Genomic DNA, 12,200 nt, shown 5'->3' with positions numbered 1-12,200 from the left:
TATTGAATCAACATGAAGCAATATCCTAGTAAAGTAACACTTAAATCATCGTTTAGCGCCATGTTACCATAAAAACTGTAACAAAATGTTCCATGTTGTAGCAAAATTGGATGGTTTTTTTGGTATGGGATATTGAAAATGGTTTACACTATGTTCATTAAGGAAAAGCTTATGCATTTAACAGCTACCTAAGGTGTAAATTCTCCAATATCCCCTCTGTAGGACGTTATGTCCAGATGAAACTACAACGATTTTGTCCCAAACATAGAACAAGTGGCCTGTATCAGCAGGAAAATCTTATGATACTATTAATAACCACTTATCATTGAGCTTGGAATGTATGCACTGTGGACATGATGAGGCTGTTACCGTGCCACAATCTGCTTAGCCCCCCTACACACAAATCATAGTTACCTGTTGGTTAATCTAATCTCGGTGTGCCATGTGCTTTTAGGGACTGGTCTGAAGTTAATGGTGGACACACCAGGTAACATCACAGTGCAGCCTGGAATCATAGAGGGCGTAACCTGCTGGAGCACTGAGTGGTCATTTGGGAATACAGTACCGCAGAGGTAAGGTACCTGCATTGTCGCACTGGTAGTAGTGGTGGCTCAACTCGACGGTGTCAGCAGTTTGAGACTGGTGCACAAGTGTTTTGCGTACTCTGTTCCCCATCTGTTGACACGTGGCTGTCTCTAGCATGCTACCTTGACAGCTTGGCTGTACACAGCATGGAGCCTTACTGGAAGGTGGCCACATGACTCCTGCAGATTTCATCGAGTCCCCTCTGGTGTGACATTTATATGAATAAGACGCAGTTGTTCCCATCGTACCGTACTGCACGTACCATAAATCTCTGAATGTCCAATATGAACACAAAACAAGTGGACTTTTAAGAAGTGGGCTTTGAACTTCCTGCCACTTTACACTTAGGACAGGATTGTAACTGAGCAGAAATTACCTGGCAGCTATGCAGGATTTGTGAGTGAGCTGTGAAATGGCCATCTGGAATTTGACAAATAGCCATCTTGTAGTATAAGCAATAGTGAGTAGTGACCCTACAACCATGGAGGCTGTGCCAGTATCCAGCAGGTTCACCATCATGGATTCTGTACTTATCACAGGCGACCAGACAACCACAGAAGCTGTGCCAGTATGGACCACATCTGCAGTCTTGAATTCTGACACCATTAGGCTCATGAGAATCTAATAGGACAAGTTGTTTATGTCTTCCAGTATCCCCAGTCCAACACTATGGATCACCATCTTGGATTGTGAGGCATAGTGCAGTGCTAAGATCAGCGTCCTTAGATTGTCTTCTATGTGTGCTGTGTTAAAGTCCATCATGTTGGATCACTATTTTGGATTGAGATGTCTTAGAGCTATACTAAGTCAGCCATATTGTCCAGTCTTTTTAAACTTAGCACAATAGGGATATTTTGAAATTTTTACCATATTTCTCATTTTTCTGCCATTTTATATACGAGTATAAGGAAATATTGGATTCTGACTTAAAAATAGTGAGGGAGGAATGCCGACAAATATGTTATGAGCGATGATGTAAATGGAAATCTGGCAATGATGCTACCTGTGCCAGAATATGCTTAGCCCCCCCACCCTACTGACAAATCATTCTAAACACTTTCAGCGACACAGAACTGCAAGTGTTACTATTTTTCTGAAAAGAAACACTTTTTTACACAAAAAATACTGTAACTGCGCAGATAGTTCTTGAAAAAAGTGATATGAGATTTGAATTATATTTATTTTTTAAGTATTAGCTTATTTTACAAAAAGCACTCGTTTATGTGAGTTTTTTTATATCATATTTGCAAACTAAATTAGTTAATGAGTATGAAAAACTAGTTATTTTAAATATTGATGGTTTCAGTCCTACCCATGGTATAGTAACAAATTTTCACAGTGACCATTTAATGAACACATATGTTTGTTGGAAACTGTCTCTTCACCAGTTACAGACAGGAATGATACAATTAATGTACAATATGCATGGCTGAATACTAATACTGTGACACCACAAGAAAAGCACATAACGAAATTTTACACGTGTGTATATGATATGGTAGGAAGAAGACATTGTAATTTTCCGATAACTTGGGGAATACAGTAAACTAAATTTAATTTCCTGCTGAGCATAGCGACGAACTGAGCTTCGATGATATGCTGGAGTGTATCATTCCACATTACCTCGACTCAGAGTTAGTGATAGTGGCTGGTGAGTGGTTGTGTAGCCAGTCTCTTGGAGTCCAGTAACCAGATGTTTCCAATGTGTGAGAGATTTGGGGAATGTGCTGCCCAAGCAAACAGTCGAAGATCATCAGGGCAGCTCGGGATCCTTTGTTATGTTACTGAAGGATAACGACTCTAAGACACAGTCACCCAACTTAACACGTCAAAATGTAGCGGCTGCCGTTCAAATTAACGGTTATGCGAATCGGAGGTGATGGTGTGGTGTGTCCAAAGTCGCCCCTATACTGGCCTGTGTAATTATGACGAATATAGTCCGGGAATGTTCGTTTTGCTTGAAGCCTTCGTACATTCTGTAGACTGAATTTGGACTTGCGTCAAAGGATGAGATGGTGTCATTCGTGCACCCAGTGACATCGTTGGGCGCTCAGTTGTCGGTGTGCCTCGTTAAGGAAAACCTTAACAGTTGTCTCTGTGGTAACAGCACTTGGTGCCCTACAAGTCATCACATTGACCGTTTCTTGCAAAGAAACCCATTTTCTGATTAAATGTGTGTGACATGGATATTCGCACGTCCATAGACAGGCAAAGAAATATATTCTCCTTGGCACTAGTTGTGTGAGGCTGTTGAAACACTACATGGGAACTCGACAAACGCTAACAGTAATATCCCTGAACGACAAAGTGCAGTCTCGATAGACCACAGTGCTATCACTGTCAAATTAGGACAGGTGCTGGTAGTTGTTTCTTGTTCCTGTACGAATCATAAGACTCTTTTTTCATAAATAACTCTCATTTAAATGCTATTTCTGAATAAGAAACCCAATGCATAATCATTCCTTGTTTACAGAGTGCACGTGATGTTACTGATACCTGTTTCGAATGAATGTGGTGATCGAATACACCACAGTCAACTTCAAGATATTTGTGCACTCTTGGGAGAATATGTTGTGTTGCTCATCTGTGTGCCTTTGCACATTCTCTTCTGGGGGGAGAGCAGCGCCTATGATACGACCAAATAGTTCATCTCGCGTATTCGCCTTTATTTGCACACTTCAAAGTTTATCCAACTACACAAAGAAAAATCTGATGCCGTAAAGTCCGGCGATCTTGGTGGCCAGTTAACTGTACCACCACGACCCATACAGAGGTTAGGGTGAGTGCGGCTGAGATGTTCTCTCATACGCCTCGTAAAATGTCGAGGTGCTCCGGCATGCTGGTAGTACATTACACTCCGCATGATCATAGAAACGTTCTCAAAGGTATTCAACAAACAGAGTATCCCAAAAATTCAAGTAATTCTGTCCCATTATTCGTTCTTTCTAAAATGATGTATCAACATGTTACCGACCACGCCGCTCTATACACCGACTGAAGAGAAACTTGCAAATTGGTTTCCACTGTTGCATGTGGATTATCCTTTGGCCATTGATGATTGATACATGCCTTGTTGATTTCATTCGATGTAAACGATTTCCACCACTGAATAATATTAATGAAAGTACGTGACAACTGTCATTTAACTAGTGAAAATCCAAGTCGCGTGCCATTGTCACCAATGTGAAGATTGTGGACACCCTGTATGTGAAACGGGTACAAGTTTTCCGAACCTAGTGTTCGCCATACGCATGCTCGTGGTACACTGATATGTGAAGAAAGTCCCTGTATACTGGCAGTAGGACTACGCTCCACCATGTCAGCAGTGTGTTGCTGTTGCTTCGCAGGTTGCTGAAATACACGTTAAGAAGAAAAATGAGAACTTGGAAAATACCTGTTTCACACAAGGTGCTGAAAACTCTGGTAGACGCTCTACGATCACGAACTGGTCGTGTCGGAAAGCGCTGACGGCTTTCTTCAACAGTACCAGGAGCATTATCGTCACAGAAGCCGTAAACGTACATCACATCTGCATATTCTTCATTAATGTAGGTGTGTGGCATTTTAGAAAGCGCTTGTACAGACACATTTAACCGATGCTTTCCCCTAATACTCTGTCAATCTCTCGAACTACTTCGCTCACAAAACATCGTGGACAAGTGAACGTTCAGCGGGATAGTTTACGGGCAGGAACACATCCTGAGGAAAGAGGTTAAAAGCAACAAAGTAAGTTGGGCTAGAATAAAACGACAAAGACACATATGTGGGTCAGACACATATGTGAGCGCCACTAGCCCAGAAACAGTGTTCCTTAAATGTGTTCCATCTCGGAAACCATTCTTGTATTTTGGGCATTAATATTGAGAAGAGTTCAAGAACATTCTTGACTAACTGTGAAAGGATCCACGTCTTAGGCTCGTGAAAGACAGTGCAATCATTCAGCTGCGTTGCAGATAATGTGACGGCGCGCAGTTGTACGGCTGAACTATCGACCACAGTCACAGCCGACCTACAGCTGGTGGTTGCTGAAGGTCGGTGGATGGCACCTCCATAAATCATCGCTTCTTGTTCTCTATTACGACTGGACCTTGAAAAATCAGCGTCGGTGGCCGTCTGCCAGAACACGCACCAATTTAAAACCCCCTTCCTCTTCCAAACTCTCAAATATTTAAGTCTCCTCTATCCTACAAAGCAGAGGGTTCAGGTCCTAAGTGATTGGTGTGGAGATTTTAGTAAGTTTCTGATCGCATACTACATTATAGAATATGGTTCATTCTTAGGGGTTGTTCATCAGATTGCCCTTCTAGGTTCAAAAATGGTTCAAATGGCTCTGAGCACTATGGGACTTAACATCGGAGGTCATCAGTCCCATAGAACTTAGAACTACTTAAACCTAACTAACCGAAGTACATCACACACATCCATGCCCGAGGCAGGATTCGAACCTGCAACCGTAGCAGTCGCGCGGTTTCGGACTGAAGAGCGTAGAACCGCTCGGCCACGGCGGCTCCTGTTGCCTACAGTTCGGAGTTGTCAAGTTAAACATCTGTTGGTAATCGTCTACTTATTGCGAGACTGATTCTTCCCTGCACCCTCACCTTCGGTGTCGCTGAGACGATTGGTAAACAGGATTTGTCATTGTGCAGTTCCTGTCAGAACCACGTCAGAACACCTCACCTTTCAGTCATGACTCTAGCTCGTCGTAACAGAGGTGGAAAGTTCCACATGTGATAGGAACGAAAAAAAAAAAAAAACCTTGTAACCACTTTCATGAATTCGTGCTCTGCCGATTTTATATATTAGTTAGGAGAAGCTATCTACGGATGCATCTAATCAGAAAGCATATTCTAAGAAATTGGAAGCGCCCCATATGATTCCCGTGAGCTACTAGCGACATGACCCTTTATCATCATGGGGTAAGCTATGACCCTAATATGTTTGCTGTAGTCAAAATTCAGACTGTTCCGTGGTTGAGAAGCGATTGTGCACTCTGACACCAGGCATGCTAAGCTATCAGTTTCCTGGCCCTATATACACTACTGGCCATTGAAATTGCTACACCAAGAAGAAATGCAGATGATAAACGGGTATTCATTGGACAAATATATTATACTAGAACTGACATGGGATTACATTTTCACACAGTTTGGGTGCATAGATCCTGAAAAATCAGTACCCAGAACAACCACCTCTGGTTTGCCTGGGCAAAGAGTCAAACAGAGCTTGGATGGCGTGTACAGGTACAGCTGCCCATGCAGCTTCAACACAGTACCACGGTTCATCAAGAGTAGTGACTAGCGTATTGTGACGAGCCAGTTGCACGGCGACCATTGACCAGACGTTTTCAATTGGTGAGAGATCTGGAGAATATGCTGGCCAGGGTAGCAGTCGAACATTTTCTGTATCCAGAAAGGCCCGTACAGGACCTGCAACATGCCGTCGCGCATTATCCTGCTGAAATGTAGGGTTTCGCAGGGATCGAATGAAGGGTAGGGCCAGGGGTCGTAACACAGCTGAAATGTAACGTTTTGCCATTCGTGCAACCAGGTTCGTCGTTGAGTACACCATCGCAGGCGCTCCTGTCTGTGATGAAGCGTCAAGGGTAACCGCAGCCATGGTCTCCGAGCTGATTGTCCATGCTGCTACAAACGTCGACGAACTGTTCGTGCAGATGGTTTTGTCTTGCTAATGTCCCCATCTGTTGACTCAGGGATCGAGACGTGGCTGCACGATCCGTTACAGCCATGCGGATAAGATGCCTGTCATCTCGACTGCTAGTGATACGAGGCCGTTGGGATCCAGCACGGCGTTCCGTATTACCTTCCTGAACCCAACGATCCCATATTCTGCTAACAGTCATTGGATCTCGACCAACGCGAGCAGCAATGTGGCTATACGATAAACCGCAATCGCGGTAGGCTAAAATCCGACCTTTATCAAAGTCGGAAACGTGATGGTACGCATTTCTCCTCCTTACACGAGGCATCACAACAACGTTTCACCAGGCAACGCCGGTCAACTGCTGTTTGAGAAATCGGTTGTAGACTTTCCTCACCTCAGCACGTTGTAGGTGTCGTCACCGGCGCCAACCTTGTGTGAATGCTCTGAAAAGCTAATCATTTGCATTTCAGAGCATCTTCTTCCTGTCGGTTAAATTTTGCGTCTGTAGCACGTCATCTTCGTGGTGTAGCAATTTTAATGGCCAGTAGTGTACTACCGCTGTTTCTTTGGCTCATTGATCTTAAGTTTATGTATTTCTATAGTTCTTTGGATTCGATATTTTATTGTTGTTGGTTTTTAGATATCATTCCCTTACTAGTTATCAGTTGCTTTTTATCCGTATACCATTGCTAAATCTGCTCGAGTAGATTTCTTTTCAACGCTTCCAGATTTGCGATTGCGTCTTCAGATGCTGTCATTGGCATATCATTGGACAACACTACAGTACAATCTGCAATACATCCAACTCCTACTCTGATCACCGCCAGCGTATATTCGAAAACAAAATCTCAAAAGAGATGTCCAAGTACGTCTTGCACACACTCTTTCTTAAGAGAATCTGTAGCATAATGCGACTGTTACACAATCATATACTTGCAGAAATCGACAAAGTTGTAAAAGATTCCACCTGCGAACCCAGGACGCTCAATAGGGTCATAATAGAATATCAAGAACCTCCTACATGTCTATCGTAATTATCACTGCATCTGACCTAAGTTGTCAACATTCACAGAGCTTCACTAGACGTTTCTACACTTGCTTCTGGGTGAGTGACGTAGTTTATGACTTCCTAGAGACGGAACACAAAAGGCGCCGGTGTCTTTGTTAACACATTTTCTGATCGGTATAACTCATGTCTCAGTGGGCTCCATTGCACGCAGCGATGATACACGCCTCTCTCTCCGTCTAATACATACATGGTAACTTTTCGAATATGCAAAGAAAATCAAGAGACGTACAGTTGCTCCTGACGAAGGCGATGGAAGTAACTGTCGAAAGGTCCAGGTTTGACCATGAATTGACACGGCAAGAAGTCCGAGAATGTTTTATACAAGAGACTTAAAGATAACGCAGAACGAATTGAAACGGTATGTATCACAGTAGTCTTTACGGAGCTTCTGGTTCCTTTCTGTAGCTCACAAACAGCAGTCGGAAAAACGTAAAACTAACTCTCGCGTAAAGTTATGACAGTAATTTCTTGGACCTGCTTCGGCTAAAAGGTGTGTGAAATGTTTCAGTAGTGCACCAAGAGAGAGACAGTTATAACTTAGGAAGCCGGCCGGTGTGGCCGAGCGGTTCTAGGCGCTTCAGTGTGGAACCGCGCGACCGCTACGGTCACAGGTTCGAATCCTGCCTCGGGCATGGATGTGTGTGATGTCCTTAAGTTAGTTAGGTTTAAGTAGTTCTAAGTTCTACGGGACTGATGACCTCAGATGTTAAGTCCCATAATGCTCAGAGCCATTTGAATCATAACTTAGGAAACAGTGTATGCTTCGGGCACCACAGGAAGTTCTACTTAACGACGGTCGTCGAGAAAATGTACCGTGCTTTTCCTGGTACGTATCCGCCACCTATTGGCAACGCGAACCAGGAAGTGCCCTCCGCGACTGCTTGGTCCGACAACCGCGTGTGGCTTCCTGTTCCTGCCGTATTTGGTTTCCTATGGTCGTTTCTACGAACAAAAAACTTCGAAGTTAATTATTTTCATCTGCCCGGTATGTCCACTGTCTTCAGGCCACGGTACCGTACGCATCGAAACATGGCACTTTACGCAGGATGTTTCAGCAGCACATACTCACGGACCGTAAGCAAATTCCTTAGGGACAAATATAGAATCTCAAGTAATTTTTGGGAGACAGTTGTAGAATTGTAACGTGTAGTCAAGAATCAATTAGAAATCGCTTATTATAAGGCAACGAAAACTGGCATGGAGCTAAACGTTTACGGAACACATTACCATAAAACGTCATTACGGTGACTGCAACCTTGTTGCATTTAATAGGGATTTGCTCTGTGAAATTGCGAAGAACTTTGTATCGCAGAATCTGAAACAATTTTTCATGTTTGGAAGTCGCAGGCAGAAAGCAAATAAGAAGGTCGTCTTTGTAGCGGTAATCCTAACGCAATGTAATGCTAGTGTTTAGTGTAATGCTAACATGTGGTTTCCTGTGTGTTACAGGGTGTCAGTTACTGAACTATATGAAATAGAATCGTCCCAACTTCTGAACAGTTTGCATTAGGACGTTAGAACTTCACGGTTGGCCGTGGGGCATGATGGGAATTAGTAAGAGCGTGGTTTTTTTTAGCCCACTTTCATTTGGATGGGTTCGTCAATAAGCAAAATTGGCGCATTTGGGGGACTGAGCATCCGCATTACGTGATCTAAAAGTCTCTGCACCTTCAATGAGTGACTATTTGTGGTGCAATGTCCAGGCTCTGAATAGTCGGTGCGATATTCCTTGGTGGTACGGTGACTACCGAACGATACGTGAGGGTTTTGGAAGATGATTTCATTCCCATTATTCATAGAGACCCCTATTTCGACAAGATGTGGTTCATGCAAGACGGAGCTCGACGTCATCGAAGCAGGAGAGTGTTTGACGTCCTGTAGGAGCACTTTGGGGACCGCATTCTGGCCCTGGGGTACCCAGAGGCCACTGGCCGGGAATGGATTGCGTGCCATATTCTCCGGATCTGAACACATGCGATTCTTTTTAGTGGGCTATATTATAGACAAGGTGTACAGCGATAACTCCATAACCATTGCTGAGCTGAAAATAGCCATTCAGGAGGTCATCGACAGCATCGATGTTCAGACACTGATTCTGCTAGACTCCGTATTTCTCTGAAACGCCGGCCGGTGCGGATGAGCGGTTCTAAGGGCTTCAGTCTGGAACCGCGCGACCGCTACGGTCGAAGGTTCGAATCCTGCCTCGGGCATGGATGTGTGTGATGTCCTTAGGTTAGTTAGGTTTAAGTAGTTCTAAGTCTAGGGGACTGATGATCTCAGATGTTAAGTCCCGTAGTGCTCAGAGCCATTTGAACTATTTGAACCTTAATATGACCTTGTGCTCCGTCTCTGACTACCTCGTGATTGACAGGACGTTAAACACTAATCTTCCTTAAAGTCCTCAACTCCATAACACACCTAGTGAAACGTCCCCTTTGAACAATTTATACATGACTGTGCTTAAACTGACACACAATATTTTTAGCGCAACGCAATCTGACTTTCAGAAATCCCTACAAAAGAATGGCCCTGACTAACATTAACCTATGCATTTCACAAATCGCTTACCTCACAAAAATCTTGGTTACTCGAACTACTGCAATACAGCGGGCGCCACTACTGCCAGCTAAATAAAAGATTCAAACTACGGAAGGCACTAACTACTGATAGGGATAGTTAGCAAATGAAAGATATTAATAGAGAACAAACAATGTATTTACCTTAATAGTCATAATATATATTGCAGTTCATGACAAATTACAAAACTCCGCCATCTCTCTCCCCACATCCACCACTGCTGGCGGCTCACCTCCAACTGCGCAACGCTACGCGCTGTTAACAGCCCAGCTGCCCAACACTACAATGGCGAGTATTACAACAATGCAAAGCAGCCACAGACTGCACACAGCACAGCCAGTGATTTTCATACAGAGGTGGCGTTACCAATAAAAAAACCTAAACAGCCTACTTACACTAGAAAAGATCTGTCTGGGTAAATTATCATCAGTCCTAATGAGTAGGCTATCTCGCTATCATATTGACGTAAGGTAGAAGGAAAAAGATGAATAAATAAAAAGACAACGGATCGGGGTTTTTTGCCATGGTAGTTTCATATTTTTCTAAAGTTGTTTTTTAGGGTAGAAACATTTGCTAGGATATCATTTCACACCACTTATATGGCAGTAGTGCAGACTGCCTAGCTCCTAGGCAATAAAAAATAAACCGGAAAAATATGATTTCTACGTTAACGATGAGGATTAACGCTTATTATGAAAATGAAATTTTTATTGATTCTTTCTTAATGCTTCCGAGCTCATCATCTAAGTCCCTAGAACGGTAGTCCCTATGTGGAAATCATGAAGCCCTGCTTATTTATCCCTAGAAATTTACTAATGGAAGGTTAACATGTGGTCTGAAGAGGAGAGAGAACGAAGATGTGAAATATTTGTTAAAAGACCGTTTCGGGGATGCCAGACGAACCCCACTTCTACACAACGCTCTCAGATGTACGCTGCTCTATCCGAATCGACTTCTGCCCATTTTCATTTCAGTAGGAATGCACTGTCGCTCTTTAAGACATTCGACATCAATTTGGGTGGACCCCCAACGAAACAAAGAGTTCCAAAGTAACAAGAGAGCAGGAATACGTATATCAGTCCCAGCGATGCTGTCAGACCATGTCCAATATTACAAGGGGCAATCAAAAAGTCTCTGTTCGAAGCCACACTAACCCTTTACCTTCATGTCGATGCTCGTATACCACACATCAGAGTCAAGCTGTGTTGCACAAATGCTGCGACAACGCCTGCAAACGGAAACTGTTTGATCGTCCCTGATACAAGGTGTTGAGAGGTGGCACTCCACTCTGTCACTTTAACAACAATCTCAGTCAGATGAACGTTCATATTTTAAGTCATGCTCTCTGTGTTCTCCAGTACTACATTTAGTATGTGTGATATATGACTCCTTGACAAGTCGAAATTGTGAGCAGAGTGTGGTGTCACCGCCAGACACCACACTTGCTAGGTGGTAGTTTTAAATCGGCCGCGGTCCATTAGTACATGTCGGACCCGCGTGTCACCACTGTGTGATCGCAGACCGAGCGCCACCACAAGGCAGGTCTCGAGATACGGACTAGCACTCGCCCAGTTGTACGGACGACGTAGCTAGCGACTATACTGACGAAGCCTCGCTCCTTTGCCGAGCAGATAGTTAGAATAGCCTTCAGCTAAGTCAATGGCTACGACCTAGCAAGGCGCCATTAGTAACATTGCATGTATCTATAGAGTCTCACTTGTATCGCCACAATCTCCAGATGTACCAAAAGGATGGATTAAAGTTAAGTATTCCAGAAGCTACGTACTTTTCTTTATAGCATTCATTACGTATCCTGTTTCAGACCTCACGCCATCCTGCTTTGGCTTAGCGCGTGCCTTTCGGCTTCCTCTCATTGTGTCTAGGCTGTCTTGTCTAGACACAACACAGGGTGTTCTTATAAATTCGTGTGTAACCAGCAGAGAACTTGTACCTGACGGGCCATAGTGGAGGTGACGGAGAACAGGGAGAGTGACAAATTTGGGGAGGGGACGGGTGACGTATGTTCTGAGTACAGCAAGCAGGCTATGTGAGTGATTCTGCGAAGCAGCGCTCAGTGGATCGTACCTGCAGAGCGACTTCTGGCCATAGCACTCTCTTTCTTCCCCTTAGGTTTGGAGAGGAGGATGCCCATTTGCAAAACATGTTACCCGGGCCAGGTGGCAATCTGTCATGAAGGTGGCCACTTGGCGGAAAGTCGGTGGAGAAAGACATTTAAGACAGACTGGTGTACACTGAGTCTTTGTGAAAACGGTGGGAAAGTCATCAAACTCTTGTGCAAACGGCGGGA

At 43.9% G+C, this 12,200-nt stretch overlaps 1 protein-coding gene across 1 annotated transcript in view; it reads right to left on the bottom strand.

Moving 5' to 3' along the window:
• The window catches only part of LOC124776043, a 247,507-nt gene that overhangs the window by 35,100 nt on the left and 200,207 nt on the right, over positions 1–12,200 (bottom strand). The gene's annotated exons all lie outside the window — the stretch shown is intronic.

The sequence above is a fragment of the Schistocerca piceifrons genome, chromosome 2, assembly GCF_021461385.2.
Source record: "Schistocerca piceifrons isolate TAMUIC-IGC-003096 chromosome 2, iqSchPice1.1, whole genome shotgun sequence".
NCBI classification, from domain to species: domain Eukaryota; kingdom Metazoa; phylum Arthropoda; class Insecta; order Orthoptera; family Acrididae; genus Schistocerca; species Schistocerca piceifrons.
This window is presented reverse-complemented; position numbering and strand designations above follow the sequence as displayed.